Source organism: Macaca nemestrina, chromosome 2, assembly GCF_043159975.1.
Source record: "Macaca nemestrina isolate mMacNem1 chromosome 2, mMacNem.hap1, whole genome shotgun sequence".
Classification (NCBI taxonomy): Eukaryota; Metazoa; Chordata; class Mammalia; order Primates; family Cercopithecidae; genus Macaca; species Macaca nemestrina.
Genome location: NC_092126.1, coordinates 114,999,932 through 115,014,603, shown reverse-complemented (window position 1 = coordinate 115,014,603; position 14,672 = coordinate 114,999,932). Strand labels below are relative to the sequence as shown.

Here is a 14,672-nt window from a genome sequence, read left to right as displayed (position 1 = left end):
CATCTGTTAATATGACTATCACTCAGGCTGGAGTACAGTGGCGCCATCTCAGCTCACTGAAACCTCCACCTCCTGGGTTCAAAGGATTCTCGTGCCTCAGATTCCCAAGTAGCTGGGATTACAGGCATGTACCACCACACTGGCTAATTTTTATATTTTTAGTAGGGACAGGGTTTCACCATGTTGGCCTAGCAGTTCTTGAATTCCTGGCCTAAAGTGATCTGCCTACCGCAGCCTCCCAAACCAAAATGCTGGGATTACAGGTGTAAGCCACCGTGCCTGGACTTTATTTATTTATTTATTTTTAGAGACAGGATCTCACTCTGTTGCCCTGGGCCAGAGTGCAGTGGCACAATAGCAGCTCACTGCATCTTCTACCTCCCATGGTCAGGCAATTCTCCCACCTCAGCCTCCTGAGCAGCTGGGAACACAGGGGCGCACCACCACACTGAGCTAATTTTTGTGTTTTTGTAGAAATAGAGCCTCCCTATGTTGCCCAGGCAGGTCTCGAAATCCTGGACTTAAGCAATACACCCGTCTCAGCCTCCCAAAGTGTTGGGATTACAGGCATAAACCACTGCACCCAGCAGGCCTAAATTCAAGGTAGTTAACAATGAAATATCAAATTATGGTTTCCTTTCTCTATTTAAAAATGCCTGAATTTTACTGTACTCATACATTGTTTATGTGACCAGAGAAAAAAGGTCAAGGACTTTCTAAAAGCAAGAGACTGGATGACGAAAGTATGGTGAGAGAAAGAATGGGGAAAATATTTGCGAACACAAGCCCTAAAATGAGGTCACTGGTTCAGCGCCTGGGGAAAAGGCACCTTTGGGAAACATGCAAACAGCTGCTGTAGGAAATGGGATCCTTAGGAGGCAGCACAGGAGCACCCTGAGGGGCAGAGAGAGCTCAGCTCAAGTGAGGCAGTAGGAACTGCTAGCAACCAAGATAGCACATGTTCCTGACTGTCCAGAAACACTAGGAATGGGCAGCCTAGGGGCAGTGAAAAGCAGCCAGGCAAAAGAATTCAGAGATAGCAACTAGCATAGCCGGCAGAGCACAAAGGGAGGCAAAGGGTTCTAATACCTGGGGAAGGAACACTGGAACTGTGGACCATGACCAACCAGAGCTAAGCTAGTAGGGGAGGTAGGTGAAACACAGAGAAAGAAAAATGAAGAGATAGGGTGTGGGGGACAGTGGTACTGGAAGGCACAATGACAGCAGAGCTCAAGCCAGAATACATCCATTTTTCTTCCCTCTTTTTGACTCGCTCTATCACCCAGGCTGGAGTGCAGTGGCGTGATCTTAGTTCACTGTAACCTCCACCTCCCGGGTTCAAGTGATTCTCCTGACTCAGCAATACCGACTACCTAGGATTACAGGTGTCCGCCACCACGTCTCGCTAATTTTTGTATTTTCAGTAGAGATGGGGTTTCACCATGTTGGCCAGGCTGGTCTCGAACTCCTGACCTCAGGTGATTCCCCTGCCTCGGCCTCCCAAAGTGCTGGGATTACAGGTATAAGCCACCACACCCAGTCTTTTTCTTCCAATTTCTATACAATATACATTAGGAGAAAGGCTCCTACTTGTTTCATGGGCCTCAATTGCAGAACTATCTCCACCTGGTTCTGGATTTTTCTCCTGACCACTAAGCAATCTGTGAAGACAGTAGAGCTCCCTCTAGTTTCCTCCAGCAGCCAGCTCTTCCAGAGTTACTGGGCTGCTAGGCCGGGAGCGATGATCCACGCCTGTAATCCCAGCACTTTGGGAGTCCAAGGCAGGTGGATCACCTGAAGTCCAGGAATTTGAGTCCAGCCTGGCCAAATGGCAAAACCTATCTCTACTAAAAATACAAAAATTAGCTGGGCGTGGTGGTGGGTGCCTGTAATCCCAGCTACTCGGGAGGCTGAGGCAGAGAGAATAGCTTGAACTCAGGAGGCGGAGGTTGCAGTGAGCTGAGATCGCGCCATTGCACTCCAGCCTGCGCAGAGCGAGATTCTGTCTCAAAACACAAATACAAAAAACTTAGCCGGGCGTGGCGGCCTGTGCCTGTAATCCCAGCTACTTGGGAGGCTGAGGCAGAATCGTTTGAACCCCGGAAGCAGAGGCTGCAGCGAGTGGAGGCAGCGCCACTGCACTCTAGCCTGGGCAACAGAGCAGGACTCCATCTCAAAAAAAAAAAAAAAGCAGAGTTACTGGGCCGCTAGAGCAGAGATTCTACTCACTGTGTAGCACTATCTTCCTTGTGAGTATCCCCTATTGGCCAGCAGCCTGAAATAAGGGGTGACTGCCATGCCAAACTGAAGCCCTAACAATATCCTATAAGGATATAAAAAGAGATCTAAACTTAGCATCAGAAAACAGGCAGCAATTCCCAGCTTTTCTTATTATCAGCTCTGTGTACTGGAAAGCAAGTCACTTCACCTTTTCAGGTTTGCTTCCTCATCTGTATAATGGGGATACTTGCCTCACAGGGTTGTTGGGAGGATGAAGTAAATATATATATGAAAATGCTGGCCGGGCATGGTGGCTAACGCCTGTAATCCCAGTACTTTGGCAGGCCAACCAGGCAGATCACCTGAGGTCAGGAGTTCAAGACCAGTCTGATCAACATGGTAAAACCCCATCTCTACAAAAATACAAAAATTAGCTGGGCATGACGATGGGTGCCTGTAATCCCAGCTACTCAGGAGGCTGAGGCAAGAGAATCACCTGAACCTGAGAGGCAGAGGTTGCAGTAAGCTGAGATCGCACCACTGTACTCCAGCCTGTGCGACAGAGCAAGACTTCATCTCAAAAAAAAGAAAGTGGCAGGGCACGGTGGCTCAAGCGTGTAATCCCAGCACTTTGGGAGGCCAAGACGGGCGGATCACGAGGTCAGGAGATAGAGACCATCCTGGCTAACACGGTGAAACCCCGTCTCTACTAAAAAAAACACAAAAAACTAGCCAGGCAAGGTGGCGGGCGCCTGTAGTCCCAGCTACTCGGGAGGCTGAGGCAGGAGGATGGTGTGAACCCAGGAGGCGGAGCATGCAGTGAGCTGAGATCACGCCACTGCACTCCAGCCTGGGCGACAGAGCAAGACTCCGTCTCAAAAAAAAAAAAAAAAGGAAGTGGCTGGGCACAGTGGTTCACACCAGTGATCCACACCAGTGATCCCAACATTTTGGGAGGCCAAAGTGGGCAGATCACCTGAAGTCAGAAGTTCGAGACCAGCCTGCCCAACATGGCAAAACCCCATCTCTACTAAAAATACAAAAAATTAACCGGGCGAGGTGGCGGGAACCTGTAATCTCAGTTACTCGGGAGGCTGAGGCAGAAGAATCACTTGAACGCAGGAGGCAGAGGTTGTGGTGAGCTGGGATCGCGCCACTGCACTCCAGCCTGGACGAGCAAAACTCTATCTCAAAAAAAAAAAAAAAAGAAGTATTTTACATGCTGGGCACGTCTGTAATCCCAGCACTTTGCGAGGCCAAGGTGGGTGAATTGCTTAAGCTCAGGAGTTCGAGACTAGCCTGGGAAACATGGCAAAAACCTCTCTCTGCAAAAAATACAAAAATTAGCTGGGCACAGTGTCACATGCCATTAGTCCTAGCTACTGAAGAGGCTGAGGAGGGAGGATGACTTGAACAAAGGAGGTGGAGGCTGCAGTGAGCTGAGATCATGCCACTGCACTCCAGTCTGGGTGACAGAGCCAGATCCTGTCTCAAATGTAAAAAAAAAAAAAAAAAAGTGTTTTATAAACAGAATACGTATGCAAAGTATACTTATCACAGTAAAGCAAACATTTTTCATTTCTGCCTACTACTGATGGTACTACAAAACCATAAGCACATGTTAGTACCTCCAATGTGCCTCCACTGGCTGAAATTTTCTGTGTTTGTATCACTTTCAACCTATATGATAACATCTTCCTTCTTTTTTTTGTTTTTGAGGCAGGGTCTTACTCTGTCGCCCAGGCTGGAGGATAGTGGCACAATTACAGCTCACTCCAGCCTCTGTCTCTGGAGTTCAGGCAATCCTCCGACCTCAGCCTCCTAACTGGGACACTGGTAGCTCAGATGTGGCCCATAACTTCTAGGTGTGTGTCACCTTGCCCAGCTAATTTTTATTTAATTTTTATGTAGAGATGAGGTCTCACTATGTTGCCCAGGCTAGTCTTAAACTCCTGGGGTCAAGCAACCCTCCCATGTCAACTTCCTTTTTTTTTTTTTTTTTTTTTTTTAAAGACAAAGTCAAGTCTCACTCTGTTGCCCAGGCTGGAGTGCAGTGGTGAGATCTCGGCTCACTGCAACCTTTGCCTCCCAGGTTGAAGCAATTCTCGTGCTTCAGCGTTCCAAGTAGCTGAGACTACAAGGCGTGCGCCACCACATCCAGCTAATTTTTATATTTTTAGTAGAGACGGGGTTTCGCCATGTTAGCCAAGCTGATCTCAAACTCCTGACCTCAGGTGATCTGCCTGCCTCGGCCTCACAAAGTGCTGGGATTATAGGCGTGAGCCACCGCCCCCAGCCTCAACAACTTCCTCCTAACATCTCGACGCTGCTCACAAAATGTCATCGATTTTTAACAGCTACTGCCAAATTTAAAGTGCCTCAGTGTTTTTGTTTTTGTTTTTATTTGCGATGGAGTTTCGCTCTTGTTGCCTAGGTTGGAGTGCAATGGCGCGATCTCAGCTCACCACAACCTCCGCCTCCCAGGTTCAAGCGGTTCTCCTACCTCAGCCTCCTAAGTAGCTGAGATTACAGGCATGTGCCAGCACACCCAGCTAATTTTGTACTTTTAGTAGAGATAGGGTTTCTCCATGTTGATCAGGCTGGTATTGAACTCCCAACATCAGGTGATCTGACCGCCTCAGCCTCCCAAAGTACTGGGATTACAGGCGTGAGCCACAGTGCCTGGCCCTCAGTTTTCCTTTTTATCTGATATCAACTTTTATCTTTAACCTAACTACAGTTACTTTACATGCTTTTATTTTCTGCAGTCTGCTATTTTATCACTTGCATGAAAGAATAATTGCATTTGGCTGGGCGTGGTGGCTCACGCCTGTAATCCTAGCACTTTGGGAGGCCAAGGTGGGGGGTGGGGGCGGGGATAACCTGAGGTCAGGAGTTCAAGACCAGCCTGGCCAACATGGCAAAACCCTGTCTCTACTAAAAATACAAAAATTAGCCAGGCGTTGTGGCACATGCTTGTAATCCCAGCTACTTGGGAAGCTGAGGCAGGAGAATCACTTGAACCCAGAAGGCAGAGGCTGCAGTGAGCTGAGATCATGCCATTGCATTCCAGTTGGGCTACAGAGAGAGACTCTGTCTCTAAAAAAAAAAAAAAAAGAATTAATGTAGGCTTTGATAAGTTTCCTAACACCCAGCCTTCAATAGGGATTTCTATGCAGTCTAATCACCCATAAAAACTAATTTGAGGCCGGGCGCGGTAGCTCACGCCTGTAATCCCAGCACTTTGGGAGGCCGAGGCGGGCGGATCACAAGGTCAGGAGATCGAGACCACGGTGAAACCCCGTCTCTACTAAAAATACAAAAAATTAGCCAGGCGCGGTTGTGGGCGCCTGTAGTCCCAGCTACTCGGGAGGCTGAGGCAGGAGAATGGCGTGAACCCGGGAGGCGGAGCTTGCAGTGAGCCAAGATCGCGCCACTGCACTCCAGCCTGGGCGACAGAGCGAGACTCTGTCTCAAAAAAAAAAAAAAAAAAAAAAACTAATTTGATTGGGAGGCCAATGCAGAGAGATCACTTGAGCCCAAGAGTTTGAGACCAGGCTGGGCAACATAGTGGGACCCCGACCTCTACAAAAAATATAAAAATTAGCCAGGCAAGGTCATGCATGTCTGTACTCCCAGCTACTCAAGAAGCTGAGGTGAAAGGATTGCTTGAGGCTGAGAGGTCAAGGCTACAGTGAGCTATGATCATGCCACTATACTTACTCTAGCGTGGGTGACAAAGAGAGACTCTGTCTCAAAAAAAAAAAAATTAAAAATTAAAAAAAATCTTAAAAAACCTAATTCAAAGTAATTTAGGTAGTATACTCAAGTTATTTTACCACTAAAATCCAGGAGGGTGGCTAGGCGCGGTGGCTCACGCCTATAATACCAGCACTTTGAGAGGCAGAAGCAGGCAGATCACAAGGTCAGGAGTTCGAGACCAGCCTGACCAACATGGTGAAACCGTCTCTACTAAAAATACAAAAACTAGTCAGGCATGGTGGCACGCACCTGTAATCCCAGCTGCTCAGGAGGCTGAGGCAGGAGAATCACTTGAACCCGGGAAGCAGAGGTTGCAGTAAGCTGAGATAGCGCCACCACACTCCAGCCTGGGTGACAGAGCAAGACTCTGTCTCAAAAACAAAACAACAACAAAAAAGATCCAGGAGGGTAAATAAATTGGCACAATTCTGTAATTTCTAGGTAAGTAACTCAGAACATACAGCTCCAGACACTTCAGAATTAGTACAGTATTAGACTGAGCAGAAAACGGATACAGATAATTTTACAGTCACTGAATTCTAACCCCTGAATAAAGTTTGTTCAAATAATTGTATTTCCTGAATATGGTGACACTGAGCTCAGATAGGTCTCCAAAAGGCCAACCAGGCAGCAAAAGTCACAATATCCTAGTGTTAAATCCATTACCCATTCCCAGGCCAGGCGCAGTGGCTCATGCCTATAATCCCAGCACTTTGGGACGCCAAGATGAGCGGATCACTTGAGGTCAGGAGTTCAAGACCAGCCTGGCCAACATGGAGAAACTCCATCTCTACTAAAAACACAAAAATTAGCCAGGTATGGTGGCGTACCTATAGTCCCAGCTACTTGGGAGGATGAGGCAGGACAATAGCTTCAACCCAGGAGGTGGAGGTTGCAGTGAGCCTAGATTGCGCCACTGCACTCCAGCCTGGGCGACAGAGCAAGACTCCATCTCCAATCAATCAATCAATCAATCAGGTCATTCCCCATTCCCAGCAGGTGGTGGCTCACCAGTAGTTAGTTGTCTAGATACCCTGTGGCCCAAACTAGTCACTTCTTTACATATGAGGACAAAGCACTCAGAGCAATAAATGGCCTGCAGAAGATCAAACAATACCAATGAAGAACTGTCACATTTTCTCCCAAAGGAAATGTTTGCAAAACCCAAAAAAAGCAAGTAATAGCCCTCCAGCCTCAAAATTATAAACATATGAATAAGCAACACATTCTCATAACAAAGTGTTGCCTTTAGCAACCTGGAAATACAAAAGCGGAGATACTGCTTCAGCCAGGATCAGATGCAGCCACGAAGTCAGAACTCTCATCACATCACTAGCTCCACGGTGAATTATTTCCTGTTATTTCATAAGCAAAGGTTATTCATTTGTTCACTCAACAAACATTTGCCAAGTAGCTACCCTGTGCCAGAAATGGTCAGGTGCTGGGATATAAACAAGGCAAGCTCCTGCCTTCAAGTAGGTAATAAACTAGGTATGGGAAACACACAAAAAAATACCAAAACATGGTAAAAAGGAATTTGAGGAAAAAAAATAAAAATAAATATAATTAAAAAAAAAAAAAAAAAACCTTAGCAGGACAGAATGATTATAAAAGCTTGCACAGACTGCAATGTCATACAGAAGAGAGGCATTCTGCTGAACCTGGAGGGAATCAAGGAAGGCTTTTATTAAGAGAAGGTGGTGCCTGAACTCCTGGCTCAAGCCTTAGAGTCAGCCAAGCTGTAGAATGGAGAGCAAAGTATCACAGAAGGAATAGCCTGAGAATGCTGGGACCTTCAAGGAGTTCACTATAACTGAGCCTCACATGCCAGAGTAATTGTGGCAGGGGAGAAAGGAAGATAAAGAAGTGGCCAGGTGATAAAGGTCCTTATGAGATGCTGAAGCAGATACAGGCCAGGGTCTAGATGTTCAAGACCAGAGGTATATTATTTACTCTTATCTGGAATTAAAGACCACCAGAATGGAGGGGGCATTTGACTACAGCAAGACTGCAAGAAATTAGAGACCAGTTATTTCTTTTTTTTTTTTTTTTTTTTTTTGAGACAGAGTCTCGCTCTGTCGCCCAGGCTGGAGTGCAGTGGCGCGATCTGGGCTCACTGCAAGCTCCGCCTCCCAGGTTCACGCCATTCTCCTGCCTCAGCCTCCCGAGTAGCTGGGACTACAGGCGCCCGCCACCTTGCCCGGCTAGTTTTTTGTATTCTTTTTAGTAGAGACGGGGTTTCACCGTGTTAGCCAGGATGGTCTCGATCTCCTGACCTCGTGATCCGCCCGTCTCGGCCTCCCAAAGTGCTAGGATTACAGGCTTGAGCCACCGCGCCCGGCCCAGTTATTTCAAATCACTTCTGGCCTCTACTTATTTTTCTCTTAAATATTAGTGGGACTTTTTTTTTTCCTCTCTTATTGGGAAAAAATAAAACTGAAAATTCTATAACTAAGTCTGTAAGCCGTCTGTTCATCAAAAACATGCCTGAACAGAGTGCTAGATTCTACCAAAGTAGCCCCAATTAAAGAAGATGACAAATCTCTCCTGCATCTGGAGAATTCCTGGCAAAAACACCAAAGCCAGGTCTCTGGTGCCAGCAGAAGAAAGCTAGAAAAATGTCCTGATCGGGGCGATACAGAACACAATGCTGCCTGGTACACCGTAGTGTTCTATCAATGGGAATGCCCACAGTTCCCAAAGAACATGCCAAACGGTTACCTCCTGGTTTCTCCATACGAACTGTCAGGAAAAAAACCTTCTACTGCCAGGAATCACCTTGGACTTTATAGTGTGGACTCCTGCCTACCAGCACTGAATAAAGACAATCTCAAAATTCCCTCACCTGTCCGGAGTGCCAAGAGGTACAGACAGCTGCCTTCCTCACCAGACAAAGAAACTGGGCACTTGAACCCTGCACAGCACCACAGCACCCAGCCACATTCCTACTATTAATACTACTGAGATTAGAGGTCCTATATAATAATACACATTAACTACTACTGACAGCCAGCACTGACCACCCCCAAAGCTTGAGGCCCTCATCTCCAGTCCTCAATGCAATCTGCAAAGAAGGCTGTATTAGGCCTATGTTACAGATGGAAAAACAAAACAAAACCAAAGCTCAGAGAGGTTAACAGTTTATCCAGGGTTAAAAATTGAGCAATAAAAAGTGCGAAGACTCCAAAAACCAAGCTCTTCCCATTGTACCAGACATTTCTTCTCTCAGGCTTTTTCTAAAGAAATAGAAACACTCTAAGCCTTATTTCCAAGAGTTTCTGAAGTTGATCCATTTAACTAAGAAGTGGCCAAAAACATTTATTTAAGCAATCACCTTGCCTTCAAGGCAACAAATAAACAAGTTTTTATTTTCTTTGATCAAGTGAATAGTCCAGATAGAAAATGAGATATTTTGAAGAATTCACTTATTATCTAAATACCTTGATTTTATATTTCTTCATTTATTTTTGCCCAAGATACATACACAGAGAGATAGAGAAGACAGCAAAAGGCAGAATTTCATTTTACTAAATCAGAATGAAGAGTAACAAAGCAAAAACATTCAGATTTACGTTATATTTTATGCAGTAAAAATGAAGAGACAAGTGACCTTCAAACAGACTGAGCCTTACCTCAATCTTACTCCTCCTGTTCCAAGGGACAGCACTCCAGGTGATCAGCAGACACTCCCAGCCTACATACAGTGAACCAGACACAGGGGATAAGCAACGCCTTCATGCTCCCAAAACCACAGTGGGAAGGAGTGTGATGGCTTCCTAGGGAATCTGAACACATATAGTATTTGTAAATCACTGCTCATTGAGACATACACCAAAACAAAATGTTTTACCTGTGGTTTGTCTACAGGAGTACTTAAAATTAACAGGTGTATAAAATAATGCAAAAATAATCCCATATCAACATGAACTCACAGTGATAGCTAAACTTTTTCCATGAAGATGTTAAGATAATTAACTGTCACCAGTCAAAATTAATACATTATAAAAACTTTATTCAATGGCTTTACTGATTACAAGCTTGATATACCTGAATCACTTCTTTCTTCAAAGACCTATAACCACATGTAAACCAGGAACTACCACTAATAAAATGTTAAAAATACCATCAGCATTTTGGAGGTGCCCAAAGCAGTACCTGGCATAATGCAGTAAATGTTGGTTTATGAAACAATGAATGGAGAGAGAGAAAGAATACCACTTTTTTTTTTTTTTTGTGAGTCGGAGTCTCGCTGTGTCGCCCAGGCTAGAGTGTAGTGGCACAATCTGGGCTCATTTTTACCTCTGCCTCCCAGGTTCAAGTGATTCTTGTGCCTCAGCCTCCAGAGTAGCTGGGATTACAGGCACATGCCACCACACCCAGCTAATTTCTGTATTTTTAGTAGAGACAGGATTCTGCCATGCAGGCTCGAACTCCTGACCTCATGCGATCCACCTGTCTCGGACTCCCAAAGTGGTGGGATTACAGGTGTTAGCCACCACACCCAGCCAAGAGAGAAAGAATACCATTGAAGAAAAATAATTATTTAAAGCTTAAGAAAAAAGATAATGTTTACCATAATGAGAACTCTCAGTACAACAAAAACAGAATTACCTAACATTGCACTTGAAAGTTTATACTAGACTCCAGTTAGGCTATACTTCCTACCACTCTAAACTCAGAAGGTACAATGATTCTGATACTGTTTCTGTACATGTTGGGTTCCCTTTATACCTCACCTACAGCCAACACACCAACTTTTGCCTGAATAATACATACAGAGCTCTGGCCCACAGCTGCAGGCCTCAGAGTTGGAGTTTGCGTACTGTCTTTCAATGATACAGATTGTCACAGGGAGACAGTGTACAGGCCAAATTCACTGAAGATGGATAATACTTCTAGTGAAGACAATGTCCTGTGAGAGTAAACAAGGATGCTGAAATGAGAGTCACTAAGATTTAACAGATTCAACAAACTCACTTCATGGCAGTAAGAGAAGATGAAATTTCATGGATTTAAGCATGGAAAGACCATTTAACAACATAAATGTTAAGGTTTTCCTATCCTTCTTTAGTGTTGCACACATTAAACAATGGCACACAAATTAGTGAAAAGAAGCTTTTAAATTAATTTAGATTTATAAGAATTGGACTAAAAACGCCTGGAACTTACATGTATGATGAAGTCTAAGTTTGTCTATCATTTCAAACAATAGCCACAGTGCTGAAAAGAAAGTATGAGTCACAATTCAAAAACAACGGAGGAAAGAAAAAAATGAACAAAGAAAAGCTGTGGATCCAAATACCACAAAGAAATTCCTTACTTAAAATGTTGTCAAACGACAACCACCACTCTGACTTGGAGTAAGAAAGAAAGGTCCACACTGTCCTCTACATGGGAACAAACTCATCCAGCCCCACATAACCCTTCCAGTTGCATACACCTCAATGTTCAGCCACCAATATAGTCAGCCACAATCCCTAGCAAGCAACAGGAATCCTAACAGATAATGAGTCACCCACTCCCACGCAGTAAGAGGTCATTCTCCATCAGGAAGCCCACTCTGCAAAGTTTCCTTGTTCATCTCCCAGGCTGCCACCACCATGACCCAAATAAAGCTGATTCTCCAATCTCAGTAGCCTATCAACCCTCGTCTACACTCCCCAAACCACAACTCCCACCAGCCTCACCCTAACGACAAGACAGCTAGCACTACTCACCGTGTGTCACTACTCACTCTTCTGATAAGTTCCTTGCCTGAGAACCACTCCTCGTCAGGGTGCATCAAGGCCCCGGAGGATCCAGTTCTCTGCTTAACTCTCCTGTGCCCAGCTGAGCTCCTGCCTTTCCAGGAACTAATCACCAGTTACCTCAGACAAGCTAAACTCTCAATGCCTCTTCTGCCCCAGCCCGACCGCAGTCTGCCAAATTCCCAGACCTCAGGAGAGGGTGGCCGGGAAACGCGTCCAGATGCGCCTTAGGGATTAGACACACAGAGGCCCCTAAAATTCCAAATACTTCCCCTACCCCACACCGCGCTCTGGTCATCCTCCGGGGCGCCAGCATCCAGCGCCAAAAGCGCAGGGCGACCACAGTTAGGTCTCCGTGTCCCTATGACTCCCTTCCCCGGCTACGAAATCCTCAAATATCAAGCCTCTGAGGCCCCGGGTCGAGGCCCAAGACCCCCGCCAAGCCTCCGGTCACTGGAGTTTCCCGGGTGGGACCCCGTGTCCCGAAGGCCCGGGGTGCTGGGTCCATCTAGCTGCCCCGAGCCACTGCACGCCAGGGGCCCAGGCCGCGTCTCCAGTCGGTCCCCATTGTTGCGGGACCCGGCGGCCCCGACCGGGAGCGAGGAACCGGCACCGGCTCTCACCTCCTGCGCCGCGGCTCCGGGCCGCGCCGGACCGCGCAGGGCCGAGGGACCTCACGTTCCGCTGCGCCCGCCTAGGCAAAGTCTGCGGCGGCGGAGGCGGAGGCGGCGGCTGAGGCGGGAAGCAGCCGGCCAGGCCCGGGCGCAGCGGGCTGGCTCTGGCCGAGCGTCGGTCTCCACCGGCGGCGGCGCTCGCCAGCCTCCGCTCGCGGTCCGCGCCAGAAAGCGTCCCCCTCCCGGCCCGCGCGCCCGACCGCACGGACGGGAACACGCGCCGCGGAGAGGAAAGTTCCGCTGAGAGCCGACTGAAGGCAGTTCCCCCGCGCCGGGTGTACGGCGATTCCTGCCTGGATGGGACCGTTTCTGGAGTGAATGCCGTACGGAAATCCCAAGCCAGAAGCTGCCTGAGAATGGTTCTAGGGGTGGGTCCAACGGAATGGTTTTGCACTCGCCAGCCATTTAGCGCCTCAATTGAGCCGCAGTTTCTCCTCATTTCTCATTGGGAATAATCTAGGCGGCTTGTTAGAATTGAATGAAGTGATGCGAATACCTCGCTCAGAGATAGGGAGCTCTACACTGGGGTTACGATCGTTACTGATCCTGCCAATGCTGCTGCTACTATTGCCTCCAACGTAGGTTGTGCTCAGCCCTCAAGGGCCCTTGAAATTATGCGCACCATGTAACTCTTCCTTTTTCACCCTCGGTCCCCACCTAGCATCCTGTTTCCTGTTAAGCTGTCTTCAGAATTCCCTGGAAGAGAAGCAGAAGCAAAACGGGGCTTTCTTGATTGTTGACACTCAAGTGGAGGTTAAGAATGCAGGTTCTCCTTCCTCAAGTTGGGAATTACTGCCATGTGGGCTCCAGTTACTGATGGGACTATAACAGCTCTCTCCGCTACAGCCTCAGGTTCTCTTCTCCTCTTCCCAAGACTTGAATGTTAACAAAATGATTTTTTTTTTTTTTTTTTTTTTTTGAGACAGAGTTTCGCTCTTGTCGCCCAGGCTGGAGTGCAGTGGTGGGATCTTGGCTCACTGCAACCTCCGCCTCCCGAGTTCAAGCGATTCCCCTGCCTCAGACTCTCGAGTAGCTGGGATTACAGGCGCCCGCCACCAAGCCCGGCTAATTTTTTGTATTTTTAGTAGAGACGGGGTTTCACCATGTTGAGCAGGCTGGTCTCGAACTCCTGACCTCAGGTGATCCGGCCCACCTCGGCCTCCCACAGTGCTGGGCCACCAGGCGTGAGCCACCGCGTCCGGCCCACAAAATGGTGTTTTAAATTATGAAAGTGGATCTTTCTTTGAAGATTTTGTATTTTATTCATGAAATCAAGAGGATAACAATTCCTTTCTCGTCCCCACTTCCCTTTTCTTCTAGGCCTTCACACCTCTAAGACACCAGATGCAGTTATTTTTGGAGCTAACTATCGATGGGAATTAGGTCTGCAGAAGGTGTTCCCAAAAAAAATCCTAGATTTCAGGTGTTCTCAAATTTCCCATTTTTACATATCCCCTTGGCTTCTGAGACACATATATGCCTGATTTTCCATGTATATTATTTTCTGGAGGTAATGAAAGGGTTCTGCCTGTCAAAAGGCACTTTGCTATCTGATATGGATCTGTGTCCCCACCCAAATCTCATGTTGAATTGTAATCCCCAATGTTGGAGATGGGGTCTGGTGGGAAGTAATGGGATCATGGGGGTAGATCCTTCATGAATGGCTTAACACCGTGCCTTTGGTTCTCTTCTGGTGATGGTGAGTGAGTTCTCACAAGATGTGTTTGCTTAAAAGTGTATGGTGCCGACTAGGCCTAGTGGCTCACACCTGTAATCCCAGCACTTTGGGAGGCCGAGGCAAGTAGATCACCTGAAGTTAGGAGTTTGAGACCAGCCTGGCCAACATGGCAAAACCCTGTCTCTACTAAAAATACAAAAATTAGCCAGGCATAATGGTGCGTGCCTGTAATCCCAGCTACTCAGGAGGCTGAGGCAGGAGAATCACTTGAACCCAGGAGGTGGAGGTTGCAGTGAGCCACGATTGTGCCACTGCACACCAGCCTGGGCAACAGTGAGATCGTCTTTAAAAAAGAAAAAAAAAGCCGGGCGCGGTGGCTCAAGCCTGTAATCCCAGCACTTTGGGAGGCTGAGACGGGCGGATCACAAGGTCAGGAGATCGAGACCATCCTGGCTAACACGGTGAAACCCCGTCTCTACTAAAAAATACAAAAAGTGCCGGGCGCGGTGGCTCAAGCCTGTAATCCCAGCACTTTGGGAGGCCGAGACGGGCGGATCACGAGGTCAGGAGATCGAGACCATCCTGGCTAAC

General features: G+C 47.2%; 1 protein-coding gene and 1 long non-coding RNA gene across 9 annotated transcripts in view; one reads left to right on the top strand and one right to left on the bottom strand.

The window, feature by feature from the left end:
- LOC105480508 (RAD54 like 2) overlaps positions 1-12,536 on the bottom strand; it is a 167,848-nt gene extending 155,312 nt beyond the window's left edge. For 2 of the 8 annotated variants that reach the window (XR_003017767.2, XR_003017768.2), the window contains exons 1-2: positions 11,152-11,995; positions 9,615-10,894 (exon numbers count right to left, since the gene is read on the bottom strand). The gene's annotated coding sequence lies outside the window, so the exon portion shown is untranslated. The other 6 variants (XM_011739490.3, XM_011739495.3, XM_071091792.1 and 3 more) reach the window with 6 other exon arrangements.
- A 7-nt stretch (positions 12,537-12,543) lies between these two features.
- LOC105480507 (uncharacterized) lies at positions 12,544-14,672 on the top strand. The gene is made up of 3 exons (XR_986489.2): positions 12,544-12,771; positions 13,065-13,255; positions 13,724-14,672. It is a non-coding gene; the product is annotated as an uncharacterized lncRNA (long non-coding RNA).